At 32.2% G+C, this 15,052-nt stretch overlaps 1 long non-coding RNA gene and 1 pseudogene across 2 annotated transcripts; one reads left to right on the top strand and one right to left on the bottom strand.

Moving 5' to 3' along the window:
* Positions 1–5,111: 5,111 nt before the first annotated feature.
* Positions 5,112–10,139, top strand: LOC142618008 (putative receptor-like protein kinase At3g47110; annotated as a pseudogene).
* Positions 9,501–12,508, bottom strand: LOC142618009 (uncharacterized). Of its 2 annotated transcripts, none has more exons than XR_012841135.1 (4): positions 12,275–12,508; positions 10,599–10,677; positions 10,028–10,307; positions 9,501–9,929 (listed from the first exon to the last, which is right to left on the bottom strand). It is a non-coding gene; the product is annotated as an uncharacterized LOC142618009 (long non-coding RNA). The 2 variants fall into 2 exon arrangements; XR_012841134.1 differs by having other exon boundaries at positions 10,599–10,654; positions 12,275–12,495.
* Between the last annotated feature and the right edge of the window lie 2,544 nt (positions 12,509–15,052).

The following is a 15,052-nucleotide window of genomic DNA, read 5'->3' as shown; positions in this document are numbered from 1 at the left end:
TAGTGACGAATTTTTTCATCACTTTATGTACCCGAAAATAGTTTTAGTGACAAAATTATTCGTCACTAAATATGATTCAATAAACTAAAATGTTTTTAGTGATGAAATATTTTCGTCATTGAATGGTGTTTTTAGCGAGGAAAACATTTAGTGACAAAACGTTTTGGTCTTTAAAAGTTAAAAAAAAAAAAATCAAATTGGACTTTTAGTGATGAAATTTTTCATCACCAAGACTTTTAGTGATGGGGTTTCAACGATGAAATGAGTTTCGTCACTAAAAGTCCGATTTCGTCACTAAAGGTTCTTAGTGACGAAAAACTGGACTTTAAATAAATTGTTTGGATACATTTTGTTGAGTTTCGTCACTAACGATGAAATGAGTTTCGTCACGGAAAATACATTTTGTTGTAGTGATTTTTTGGATAAATATCAATTTTTTGGATAACCCCAAAAAAAAAAAAAAAGCTAATAACATTAACAACTTGATCTTTACCGTATAATAGGATAAAAAATTGTAATTAACGTTAACAACTTGATTTTATGGTATTTGATTTTAAATAAATTCCTTCTCTTTTTTTCTTATAACAACTTCTTCACAACTTAAAAAAAAATTATTATTTTTTAAATAAAAACAATTTCTTACATATATATATATATATATATTGTTGAAGTTTACCAAGGTTGAAATTTTGTTTGTTGGATAAATATAGGAATGATTATGGATAATAGTTTTATTATACCATGACTATCATCTTTAAATTTTCTAGTCACTATAAATAATAACTCCAAATTCATGATTATTTTCATCAATATCTTGAATGTCCATATATGTTTCATTTTGTTAGGGTTATTTCTTTTTCTTTCAAATTCAATCCCCCTTCGCTTAAAAAAAAAACTCCCAATTTCTTTTGTTTTTTTTATTATTCATGTTGTTTTTTATTATTTTTTCAAGGAGTTTCTTTGAGGTTTTGAAGCACCCGATCAAAATTTTTTCTCAAGAAAATTTATTGAAGTTTATATTTACACATTTTGTTTTGATAGGGTGAAATACTGTGTCTCCTCCTCACTTTCAAAGACAAAAATTCAATTCTTACATAAGTTTATCTACTTTTATTTTTTAATGTTTTGTAATTTGGGTTGTTCACAATTCTTAACTATTACATTGAGGTACCACTTAAATATGCTTTCAATTATTATTTTTAATTATTGAATTTAAGTTTTTTCATTTAAATATGCACTTGAGTTTTAATTATGCAAACTCTCTTTATATTTTTCAAGCATCTCCTTTTATATAAGTTGCATAGTTATCTACCATATTCCATTCAATTAATTTTGGACCTATATATGATTTTTTGTTTTTAATTATAAAAACTTAATCTTACACAATATGCATTCATTATATAACTTAAAGTAAAAGGTTACTTAAAAGAAAAAGAGTAAAAGATTACTTTATTTTTATCATCTATCTAATTTTAATTATATAAAAATTATTATTTTTTATTTTCATCTATATAAAACCAAAGTCTTTGACTTTTTGTTGACCTCTTCAAAGCTTGCCACATCATTGTTATTTTTTTAAAACAATTATTATTGGAGCTCCCATATTTTTTCACATCAACAAATATTTTTTTTTAAAATGCTCTCTTTCTCCACATCTAGAAACCCAATTCTCTTCTAAAATCTAAAACCCATCCACGACTTACATTTATGTATGGACTATAATCAAAACCCTACCACACACACTCCTTCTGTTCACTTCACTCTTCTTCATTTCTTCTCCTCTCTCACTTTAGCCCATGTTTGGGATGAAAGAATGGAATGAAATGAAAATGAATGAAAAAAATAATTTTAGAATATTCTTTTCTTCCCTTGTTTGAGAGTTTTAATAGAGGAATGAAAAGTCCATTCTTTTGTTTGGGAGTTTAAGTGAAAGGAAATGGAATGGATAAGAGAAAACACTCATTCCTTTCTATTCCCTTAAAATCTCAAATTTTCATTCCCCCCGAAATCGGGAGGAATGAAAGGGAATGAAATTAAATTTAATGAGTTTTTACTAAAACTCTAAAAATACCCCTATATATTCAGCCATTTATTTTAAAATAAGGGTCTAGTAGTAATATTGTCATAAAATGATTTCATTCCATTCCCTCTATGTTACTTTGAAACAAGATTACTTACGTTTCATTTATTTTCATTCATTTCCATTCATTTATTTTAAAACATCCAATCAAGATTACTATTTTCCATTTCATTCTTTTTCATTCCTTTCTTTTACTTAAATACATTCTATTCCATTCCTTTATGATCATTCCATTTCATTCCCTTATGAACTCCCAAACAAAGCCTTAAACTCTAATCTTCAATTACCAAGTTCAAACAATGCCCTCCAATCAAAACTCGAATTTCTGCAACTCAATAATTCACTTTTTTTCCTGTTGTTTTTGAAAATTGATATCCACTTTTGTCTCTTACACATTGCAATTTGTGTGTGCACGGAGATTTCTGATTGTGCACTCACAATATAGGGAGTGGACATGTAGTGTAAAATTAGACTCCAATTTAGAATATAATTGGATTTGGAATATTCAATTTTTCCACTCAATAATTTACTTGGCACAAAAATAAAAAATTAGATGAGATACATGGCGCAAAATTGAAAGTTCAATTGAAATCTAATTTGATTTTTCTGAACTTTGGCTTTTAATATATATATATATATATATATATATATATATATATATATATATATTGACTAATCACATACTCACATGCGTGATATATGCAGGCAAAAAATTTACAAATTTATTTATTTTTTGTCAAGTTAAAAATGAAAAAATAGTAGATGAAACTTATAAATGTTAGTCCAAAACCCTTTTTAAGATGTTGTGATTATTTTCTAACAAAGTTTAGTTGATACACTATATTCAATTTTGTAGATTAAACTATTTATATATTTTAATTGAAAATGTTTTAAATTTTGTAAGTTTTTTTTTTTCTAAGGAAACATAAAGTAATTTACATTCAATTATTATATAAAGCAAGATATTTTGTAAATAATGTATTATGTGGTTGGAATTCGTTTCTAGCACTCTTAACAAATAGCTCATCCTCTATATGTCTTGAATGACTTAAAGAGAAAGTAGATATAAGTAAATCCATCACTTATATTAGAAAAATAACATAAAAGACTTTAATAGTATAATAAAAAAAATATTTTTATCAGGAACTTACCCACATTACCCTAAGAATGTAACATACTTTTCAATGAAACATCTCCTCTTTCTACTTATGTCTCTCTTCTCAAAGCATCATTGAATGGACCAAAGTGGACCAAATAGCCGAACTAGATTGAAGTTGACCGAAATGGAACGAAGTGAACAAAATAGATAAAAGTTGACTGAAGTTTATTGAAATGGATTGAAGTCAACCAAATAGACCAAATAGGACCAAATAGACCGAGGTGGACCGAATATATCAAAGTAGATTGAAATAGACCAAAGTGGATTGCAATGGACCGAAATGAAAGAAATGTTATATTGATGTGGTTCAACAGGAGAGTAGCGATAATAAATATTATCATGTAACTCACCTTCTTACAATTTGTACTCACCCCAAGATTACACTTGCAATAACAAAACAATACTCACAAAAACTCATATAGTTCTTTTTTGATCTCATGAACAATAAGATGTTTAAATGGGGAAACCATTTTACAGAAGCGATAACGAAAAAAATTTAGCTAACATAGAGTTCAGTGATAACAAAGAAATAGTTAAATATTCATATGAACTAGCAGTTCACATGCAGCAATCACAAAGTGTTTTACCCATGTGCTAATGGGACATTAAGTATTCACATAAACTCATGCAAAAATTCATGTTTATTTTAGCACAAGAATCTACATTTTCTATTTTACCTAATCACTTTTTAAAAACATTCACATCAAATTATCTATTCTAAATTTTATTAAAATATCAATGTTTCTTAATTGTTTCTTAATTGTTTCTCTCTCTTCACACGCCACAACTACCATTAACTCTCTTACTTTATCCTCAAGATTTGTAAATAATAAAGAATAAAAAACTATGCAAATGATTAGTGCCTGTGTATATTTCCCTGGTTACTTCCATGGTTACTGCAGCTTGGATAGGTTTTGCATAATTTACATAAACTGATGTAGGTGGTTTTTGGGGATGGTTGGGCAAATTTTTCCCTTAACATATTTTGCACAAACTAATGCTCTTGAGCTAGATTTCCTTGGCTGAGTACAAAAGTTTTGTTTATAAAAACATTTTCATCAATGTCATGGTAGATTTTCAATCCTAGTGGAATTTATTAGAGGTCATATATACCGTCATGGTCCATACTGTGATGTCATTTCCTTCTCAATGAAACCAGCAGCTTCATTTTCAGTTCACATGTGACTTGTCCATCTTTTAAAATAATAATAATCTTTTTTTTGATAAAATACTAATGATAATTATGTTAGGTAGTCAAGCTTTGCTAGCTAAGATAATGTTTTTTATGTTTAGCAAAAAAAAAAAAAAAAAGATAATGTTTTTTATACTATATAATATACGCATTAAAAAGTCTGCAGCGGTGGGTATAAAGGAACACTGCATCGCATAGAAATGTAAACATCAGGTATTGAATCGAATCGTTTGAAAGAATGAAATGCCATCACCTTCCAAATAAAAATTACATTAGCCAGTTGACTGAAGTTGTATTCCATGTGATCCTGATCCCTGATGAATACTAAAATGATATTATTAGTAACATGATCCGTGTTCTATTTTAGACCTTTGACCAAACCTAGCACATAACCTGAGAAAAGAAGTACCAAAACATTTTTTTTTGGTAGAACTCATTTGTAAGATAGAAATTATCTAATAAAATTTAAAAAATCTTTCAATTTCTTGAATGCCAAGGTTGCTTGAATGTCAAGGGAAAGACGCTGTGTGCTTGGCATTTAAAAAACATTGTGGTTATTGCTGACCAAGCATTGAAGAGGAAACAGAAAAATTTGACTTTAAACAACTAATGTATTTACACCTGATTGGCTTCATTCAGAGTCTATATATTATCTTTTGAATTCAATCCGAGATTTCATTTATTACCTTTGCCTCCTCCTAAATATTTCACCCTCTGCTTAACCAAATGAAGCTTCAAAACACCAATCTTTGTGAACTTCGGTGCAAAAACTATCTTGTGATTCTTCTCCTTTCCATGAACCTATTATGGTTCCAACCTACTACTGTTGCCAGTGCATTAGGAAATGAGACTGATCACTTGGCTTTGCTCAAAATTAAAGAATCAATAACCAATGATCCACATGAAGTTATGAGCTCATGGAATGACTCAATTCACTTCTGCAACTGGCATGGTGTTACATGCAGCCTAAGGCATCAACGAGTCACCACCTTGAACCTAAATGGGAATAACTTGGGTGGGTCTATATCACCTTACATTGGCAACCTAACCTTTCTTAGGTTCATGTACCTTCAAAACAACAGCTTCACGGGTAAAATACCACAGGAAGTTGTCCATTTGTTTCGACTACAACATCTCAACCTTACTCGTAACAAGTTAGGAGGAGAAATTCCAGTCAACTTGAGCAGCTGCTCTGAGCTCAGGATTGTCGACTTCACAGTAAACAGTCTTATTGGTCGAATTCCATCAGAGCTTGGATCTTTGGCTAAGCTTATGGTGCTTAATCTTGGTGTAAATAATCTTACTGGAGGAATACCACCTTCCTTGGGGAATCTTTCATCACTCACTGGTTTATCAGTAGCCTATAATAATATTGCAGGAACAATTCCAGATGAAATAGGCCGCTTGAATACCTTATCAGTCTTCACAACCTCTTCAAATAAATTGACTGGTACAGTTCCTCCCTCCCTTTATAATATGTCATCACTCACTATCATCTCAATTTCACAAAACCAACTTAATGGCACTCTTCCAGCCAACATAGGCCTTACTCTTTCAAATCTCAAAATATTTGGCATTGGTATCAATGAGTTCTCTGGGCCAATCCCGACTTCGTTGTCCAATGCTTCTCAGCTTCAAATATTTGATATTTCTAATAACAACTTTGAGGGACAAGGTCCAACCAATCTTGGAAACCTACAAGACCTTTGGTGGCTAGGTTTGGGTAGAAACAATCTAGGAAGTAATTCAGCCAATGACTTGGACTTTCTTACATCTTTGACAAATTGCAGTAACCTGCAAATATTGGATTTTAGTATGAACCATTTTGGAGGGATTATATCCAACTCTATAGGTAATTTGTCAACCCAAGTCAGTGAACTTTACATGGGAGGCAATCAAATATCTGGAACTATTCCTACAGCCTTAGAAAATCTAGTCAACTTAATTGTCTTGGGCATGGAGGGCAACCTTTTTTCTGGAAACATTCCTAATTCTCTTGGAAAGCTTCAAAATTTGCAGGGATTAGGTTTAAGAGTCAACAGCTTGTCAGGAGAGATCCCATCATCCATTGGTAACCTTACTCAATTGTCTGAAATGTACTTATCACAAAACAAATTAGAAGGAGCTATTCCTGCAAGTGTTGTAAACTGCCAAAAGTTGCAGTTATTGGAAATTTCTGAAAATAAATTTACTGGACCTATACCTCCTCAAGTGATTGGTCTTTCTTCCTTAACAAAGTTAGCCAACTTTTCTCAAAACTCATTAACTGGAAGCCTACCTGTGGAAGTAGGTAAGTTAATACATATAATTGCCCTTGATGTCTCAAACAACAATTTGTCTGGTGAGATTCCAAATACAATTGGCGATTGTCAAAGCCTTGAATACCTTATCCTACAGGATAATTCTTTTCAAGGAAGGATACCTCTAACTTTGACTTCCTTGAAAGGCCTTCAGTATGTAGATCTTTCACAAAACAACTTGACAGGGAAAATTCCAGAAGATCTACAAAATCTTCAATTTTTAGTACATTTGAATCTTTCTTTTAATGATCTGGAGGGTGAAGTACCATCAAAGGGTGTCTTTCATAATGCAAGCGCAATATCAGTGATTGGAAATAGTAAGCTTTGTGGAGGTGTCCCAGAACTGCAGCTGCCAGCCTGCCCCGTCCAAGTTACAAAACGAGGAAAGTCCCTTGCTTTCAAACTGACAGTCTCAATGGTTTGTGTGGTCTTGTTTCTCTTCTTCTTGTCAGCTTTCCTTGTTTTCTACAAGAAGAGAAGTTCAAAAGGAAAACAGTTCTCTACATTCCCATCAACTGACATCCTTCCAAATGTTTCATACAGAAGTCTCTACCAGGCAACTGGTTGTTTTTCTTCCAGCAATCTAATTGGTTCTGGTAGTTTTGGCTCTGTATATAAAGGAACTCTTCAGGAACAAGAAAGAGTAGTTGCTGTGAAGGTTCTCAAACTTCAAAAGAAAGGAGCTTCCAAGAGCTTCATAAATGAGTGCAATGCATTAAGAAATATACGGCATAGAAATCTTGTTAAGATCCTAACATGTTGCTCTAGTGTGGATTACAGTGGTCAAGATTTTAAAGCTCTAGTTTTTGAATTCATGACAAATGGAAGCTTAGACGGGTGGCTGCATCCAAAAATGGATAGCGAGATTCAATCAAGGAATTTGAGCCTTCTTCAAAGACTAAATGTTGCAATTGATGTGGCTTATGCACTGCATTATCTTCACGATCTTTGTGAACAACCAATAATTCACTGTGATCTAAAGCCAAGCAATGTTCTTCTTGACAATGACATGATTGCTCATGTAAGTGATTTTGGTTTAGCAAGGATCCTTGCAATCACAAATGAAGTTTCTCAGAATCAAGCAAGCACAACTGGAGTAAAGGGATCCATTGGCTACACTGCTCCAGGTAAAAGTTTCAAATTTATTTTCTTTAATATAAATGTACCTGTTTCCGGTAATTAAAAGTACTCTCTTCTCAAAGGCTGAAACACATGTACGTCAAAAAATTGCTCCTGTTATCACACCATCTAAGCAAACTGAAACACTAAAGATGGGCTTTTTTTGAAGGGGTATTAAAGATGGTTTTAAATCCTAAAGAAATCATAATTTTGATCAACATGACAGTCACAATTAACAAACTTTTGACTAGCTTTATATCTTCATTTTATCTGCCTTTATTGTTTTAAAGCTCTGCAATTCAATGCAAACAGCTTTGCAGTCAAATTTATCAGATATGTTACTAACAATAAAAAATTATGAGGTCCAGTTCAATAAGTAGGAGACTTCATTAAGAATAGAGAACAGGAATTGAATATGGGTTGGTAATATTGATTCCAGACTTTTCAACATCCCTTTGATCAAGTCATTCATCATGAATATGAAATAAAATAATGACATCTCATTCATAAGTAAAAAAAAAAAAATTGATATCAGATGTTAATGCTACAAATTGGGTAATAAAGATTTTTTTTTTCCTTAAATCAGAAAACAATGTTGGTGTAGAAGAGATGAACAATAAAGAATTAACCAGTTCACACCAATCATCCCAAGAAATTAAAATTCTAAGCACGGAAGAGATGATATTACATTAGTGTATATACTCATTTTATCAACCTATGATCTGATACTCATAATAGACATGATCTAGAGAGTAAATTGTTGCTATTCCTCCTACAGTTAAGATTATTCTTTTTCTCATTTCTGTGGCAACAATTTGATCTTCCTTGTTTCAGAGTATCCAGCAGATTGAAATAATTATGTATGACTCACCTATAATAGATCTTTGCATCAACTTGGTATCTTTCATGTTTGAGTGTATACATGTGTATAGTTTTGCTGTCAACAAAATGCACAGCATACAACCCAAAACCTTAAACTAGTACATGCCCTAACCCAACAGGTAATAGACCTAAAACCATACACACACCAATGGGTCTGGTAAAGTTCAAGGACAAAAAAAAAAATGCAGACTATTATCATGATCTGGACATGAGATTTCTTGACAAAAGATATTCAAGTCATGAGAGTAATTGGTGAGAGTTATTTCTCGGAACATAGGTGCAGCTGAAAGATATTCAACTACAGAAATTGATGCCATCCAACTTGCTATTACATATATGGAACAAAGTATTACCATATATTGTACCACATATATGCAATATTCAATTTCCACAAAGCTTGCCTAACTTCTAATACTTAATGGGTGACATCTATGATTTATTATACCAAATAGAGAGCTGCCAATGGTTATTATAATCACATTAGCTATCTGAATTGTTTGAATTGCAGAGTATGGAATGGGTGGTGAGGCATCAACACAGGGTGATGTATATAGCTATGGGATTCTTGTGTTAGAGATGTTCATTGGAAGAAGACCCACTGATGAAATATTTAAAGATGGTTTCAGTCTTTATAACTTTGTTGAGAAAGCATTACCAGAAAGACTTACACAAATTGTGGACCCAGCCCTTCTTACAAGAGAAGCAGAAACAGTAGCACCAATGGAAGAAGATAATTATCAAAACGAGATAGAAGTAGCACATGAAACCAGTTATAATGAAAATTGGATCCAGATGAAGGAAAATGTTCACAAGTGCTTACTTTCAGTCCTCAAGATTGGCTTGCCTGCTCAATGGAATCACCGAAAGACAGAACAAACATAAAGGATGTTACCCTCAAACTACAACTGATCAAAGATGATTTTCTTGGTGAAGGGATCCGTGGAGCCAGCCCAAATACAATGCAGTTTACAGGTACTTTTACATGACTCAAAATTTAGGTCATAGGAAATGTAAACGATGACAGTTATCCTACAAGGTAACTAAAATCTGCATTAAGTGGTGCATTCTACAAGCATTACACTTTTCCAGGTAGATGAGTTTTACTAATGTAGTTAAAATTTCTGGTTCTCATTTAGGAACAGCCTCTAGATTATTACCTCAATGAAGTATTTCTAAGCCTTTCTATAATGTTTCCATCTGCAAAAGATGTTTCTAGTGTCAGCAGATGCTCCAGAAATGGCAAACATATCTAATTTTAAATTGAAATGCAGGAATGCAACCTTCTGGAAACTAACCTATAAAGCTCTGATCAGTGCAAGTTTTAGCTACCTTCATGAATGTACTTCCATGCTAGTTAAATTTCTCCTGATGAGATGCCGAATAAAGGTTCCTCTTCTGGTATGCAAATCCAACTGATGTGTATGAAAAGGACCACTCTCAAAGAAAGTATGTTATTCTAGTCTCTGCAAAAATGGGTGCCTATGAACACTAGATTAAATTATGTATTTATCTGTCAATTTAGCAAAACTCCACAATATTTTCCCTATATTAGCTGAAACCATATCAAGTTCCAACCTGAAAAGTTAAGAAAGACAAATAAGAATCGTCTATTTCAAATAAGTTAGTTCCAAATTTTGATGCTGCTATGAGAATCTTACATTTGTTTCATGCCTAAATAATTGGGATATTGGAGTAAAATATAAGATGTAATATCTTCTAATCTTATAGTAGCATTTTGTATAACCACTGCGACAAAAGCCACCATCCTACTTTCAAGTATAGCAGTTCAGTACTATATTCACGTACATGCATGTGTGCACATGTGTTGGAGAGAGAGAGAGAGAGAGATCGAAGAATGCAGCTTACTATTGTTTTTAATGATCTTACTTCAACCATTTATTCAATCTGGAAGTTTTCTTTCCCTGCAAATCCAATATAAAGTGCCCTGTAAATCATTTGAAATTTAACATATTCAAATAACTATGCTGGTTTATATGGGATAAAGGCAGAAAAAGAGAGATCCACACACAAGTAATCACCCAAATGGGATATTGATCAATGGGATCGTCATAAATCAAGGTGACATGAGCAGCGATACTTAGATTTGAAGTTTATATAAGGTCTACCTTTTGTAGAAAAGGTAACAATATCCACTATGATGAAAGTTCTCCATTTATCACAGAAGATAAAAATTGGTAAAGTTGAGAGAGATAGCAGGTTGCCAATTACACTGTTCAGTAGTTCCAGTAATTTAGATCTGTGAGAGGAGAACTACATAATGCCCGATTATGATTTCATTGTACATCAGAAAGAATGTATACAGACATAAGAATATAGTTGTGTGCCTAAAAACTAGAAACTGATAAAATCAGATTAGGAAGAAGACAAAAGATCACTTGAAGATAAGAGGCTGTAGGATCTTAGGCATCACTATAATCAATAAATTCGTGTATGAACCATCTCAAATTACATTCTTATTGTCCAAACTTTAGGTCAATGGATCAACATGCTTGCTGCATTTATCCAAACACAAAAAGACATCATCTAAACAAGTTTCACTCAAAATCTATAATACAATAGGACTTTGAACATTTACATTCCAAGTTATTTCCAATCGGTCAGTGGGCACAGTTTCCTAAGGCAGAAGGTACAATTTCACCACAACCAATTGGGTATTAATCCCACTAATAACATATTTCATAAATTAAAACCTCCCTTAAGCATAAAAATAAGACACAAAAGAGAGAAATGATAAAAAGGAAAGCATTTAAATAGAAGAACCTAGGAAAAGTCCTACTATGGCTTTGTGCCAACTTGCAAAAGAAAATGCAAAGGTATAGACACTGTGTTGGGCATTTTTCTTAAGGTTCTGTCAGTCTGAAAATACAGTGTAAAAGACAATGGCTAACCAAAAAATAAATAAACAAAAGTAGTCCCAACATCGGCTATACAGGTATATGCAATTAGACAAAAAGTAATTGTATTTGTGAGTGGAAACAGTGAGTGATCTATTGGTTAAGCAAGTCAAGGACAATGAAAGCTTCAATCTCTCAACAATCAAAGTCCTTTATTCATAATTGAAGGACTTGGTTTACTCCATCTCAAATTATCCAGAGTTCAACTTTAAGCGGTTTTGGACAATTGTTATGTCCATATTTGCTCGTGATCTTGAATCAACTCGTGATCTTGAATCAACCCACCTGCACCGATTGGTCTTGGACGACCCACAGTGACCCAAATTCTCAAGCCAATAATAAATATTCAATTTTGAATGTGTGTTCGTCTTCCTTATAATCTCAGAAACTGAGTTGTGTGTTCAAAACCAAGCAGCAAACCACTACTACCAATCCATATAAAACAAAAGACAAACTACTGGTAGTATTTCTGCAGCTTCTGTCAGACAGTGCACCAATCAAAAACCACAGCAACCATAACAATCATCCACACCACACCACGAAAGAGGCAGCAACAAAATGTAAAAAGGGAAACCAAAAACATCAAGCAAAATAATGGAGCACAAAAATAACTGGGTTTAGAGATACCTTAATCGAATTAGCCAGGTTCTGTAAGTATTTATATACTGTGAGGAGAGGAAGACAGCAAGGAAGGAATTCAGATAAGCGGTCGTTACTGTGAAACCACAGAGCAGGAAGGTGGGGAGATTTTCAGACTCTTTGGTTGTCCCTGAAACCGTTACTGTAAAACCGTAGAGCTGAAGCGTAGCGCTGAACTATCTGGTTAATTGTCCTCACGCTGTGCTTCTCACACAACCCTTCAAGGTTCCACGGTTTCAAATCTCTCCTTTAAGTTGAAAAGGCCTTGGGCTGGGCTTGATGGTGGAAGTAAATAAATAAAGAGTGGGCTGGGATTTATTATATAGATTTATTATAGGGCTAGAATTTATTATTCTGAAATTTTTAAAGGTTGTTTTAAAATTGTAGGTAAAATAAAAATTTTTAAAAAAAAAGAATTAAAATGACATGGCTTCTCACGTGGCGCAACGTGAGTACAATGACATTAAACGCTACGCTTCAGTTTTTAGTAGTAACTAGGAAGTTGCCCGCGTGATGCGTGAAAAATGCTATATAAGCTTTAACATAAAATGATTTTAAAAAATGTAGTACATATATAATAACACAAATGGTAGATATTTTCATTGCTAAAATCACCTACAATTATAGCTGAAACTTCAGACCAAGTAGGCATATTTTGTTCCCTACTATCAGTTGATCATGAATCCAATTAACTACAAGCATATGTTGTATATATCAGACTTCGTTGAACCTGTCACTTTTCATATGAAATTTCTAACCAAGGCATTGATCTCATCAAGAATCTTCAATAATGTTTTAACTATATATAGCAATGTCAAGGTCACATAGTGAGTCATGTCTAGGCAAAGCACTTAGCCCATTATTAATCTCTTTGGTGCCTTTTCAAAAAAAAAAGAATCTCTTTGGTTGTGGAAAACGGGGTTTTTCTCCAACTATTAAAAGTAACGACACAATTTTATGGTGGTTTTGGACATTCTATTGAAAGATGTAAGGACTTCGTCCTTCATTAGGGCATCAATACTCTCTCATAGAATTCATTGAAACATGGAGTTGAGCCTCCTTATATTAGCCTTATAATGTTAAGGATGCTTTAGGTATCAACAATTTTGATTTGCATAGATATAATTCCATCTATTTTAAATGAATATAATTAGATATAATTATTCTAAAACCTAGTCCAAAAACCTGTTCTTAACCCACAATCCATCTTCAATAAACGTATGACAATAAACTAATTACTGAATATAGTCACTCAACCAATTACTCAAATTTGAAAACAATTTATAGGAAAGAAAAAGTACAAATACAGTATTTAGAAAGTTAATGTTTGATTTATGATAAAAAAAAATGGCAAAGTGCAAATCAAAGACCAAAAGAGTTTGTATTTCAAAAAATTGGCAAATTTTGTTATATACCTTTCTATAAAATTCATGCTTATAGTACTGTTGGAATAAATAACAGTCACACTAATAAAAATAAAAATAAAAATAAAAAATGGAAATAATTGACTTGTAATATATATATTCTTAAATGTTTTGAAATGTTCTAATATCACTCACACATACACAATCAAAATGTTGCAAAATGAGCATCATTTAAGATAATAGCTACAGAATTCTTCTGTCTTTTTATTTATTTATTTATTTTTTATGGTTTAGTGACAAAATTATCAAGTTAAGCAAACCATAAACATTGTAGAAAAGAAAGAAAACCAAAATAGTGTTTATTTGAAGCAATTTACAACATTACTTCTAGCACAGACCATATTTATTATGTATTGCTGCAATTTACAATATGAACACATAAAAAATAGTTTGCTGCTTCTGCATTAACTATTGCCTATAGCAAAACACTCAGTTATTTTATCAAAAAATTTGTGTGCATATAACAAAAAGGCAATTGCATCCAAACCAAAATTATAAAGTAAAATTAATGAGATCAAAGTAATAAAGCAAAAATTTAAGAGACTGACAGAGAAAGGGTTGTTTTTTAGAAAGTATATACCCACCTTTTAATGGAAGAATTACCTTACGATTCAATTTGGGATCTAAATCATAGCTTCGAGAAAAAGATATAACAATTGAAGCAAATTGGATCAATGGAGCTAGAAAGGGTAGAGGTATCTAATGAGATTTGGGTTATTATCCAAAGAACTATTACATTGATTTACTCATTGTCCAGCAAGCTTTAAGGGCAATAATTCAATGTATATAAAGAAATATATTAGTGTATATCAAATTTGAAGGGGAACTGAAGAGTTAAGAAAGAGAGAGGTGAATTGAATTTTGCTAAAAGGACGTTGGAATTTATTTTTTAAGTGAAGGTGATTTGGAAGGTCAAATGCAATAATTGGTCTAATAGAGCTCAAATAGAGCGCCATATGGCATGATTTTATGCTCTTCCGCATGAGGTCTTTGCTTTTATATATATATATATATATATATATTGATATATAGATATAAATTTATACGGGATTGGTTGATCCCATCTTGTGGATGCCCATTACTGGTGTCAGATCATTTGATCTCCCTTCCTATAATATTGACATCGCACCATTTTTAGGGAAGATAGTTGATGGAAAGAGCCATAAGGATTTAGTGTGATGAATGCCTTGAATTTTTGGTAAATTGATGCAAATTTGCATATTTGGTTGGACAGCAAGAGCAAAAAAATTGAAGGGAAGCTTTCGGAGTACGTTAGCTTGCCTCTTGTTGTTTCTTTGATATCTGATTTTAAGGGTTTAAATGGTACGTTTTTTGAATATTG

The sequence above is a fragment of the Castanea sativa genome, chromosome 11 (genome assembly GCF_040712315.1).
Source record: "Castanea sativa cultivar Marrone di Chiusa Pesio chromosome 11, ASM4071231v1".
Taxonomy (NCBI): domain Eukaryota; kingdom Viridiplantae; phylum Streptophyta; class Magnoliopsida; order Fagales; family Fagaceae; genus Castanea; species Castanea sativa.
This window is presented reverse-complemented; position numbering and strand designations above follow the sequence as displayed.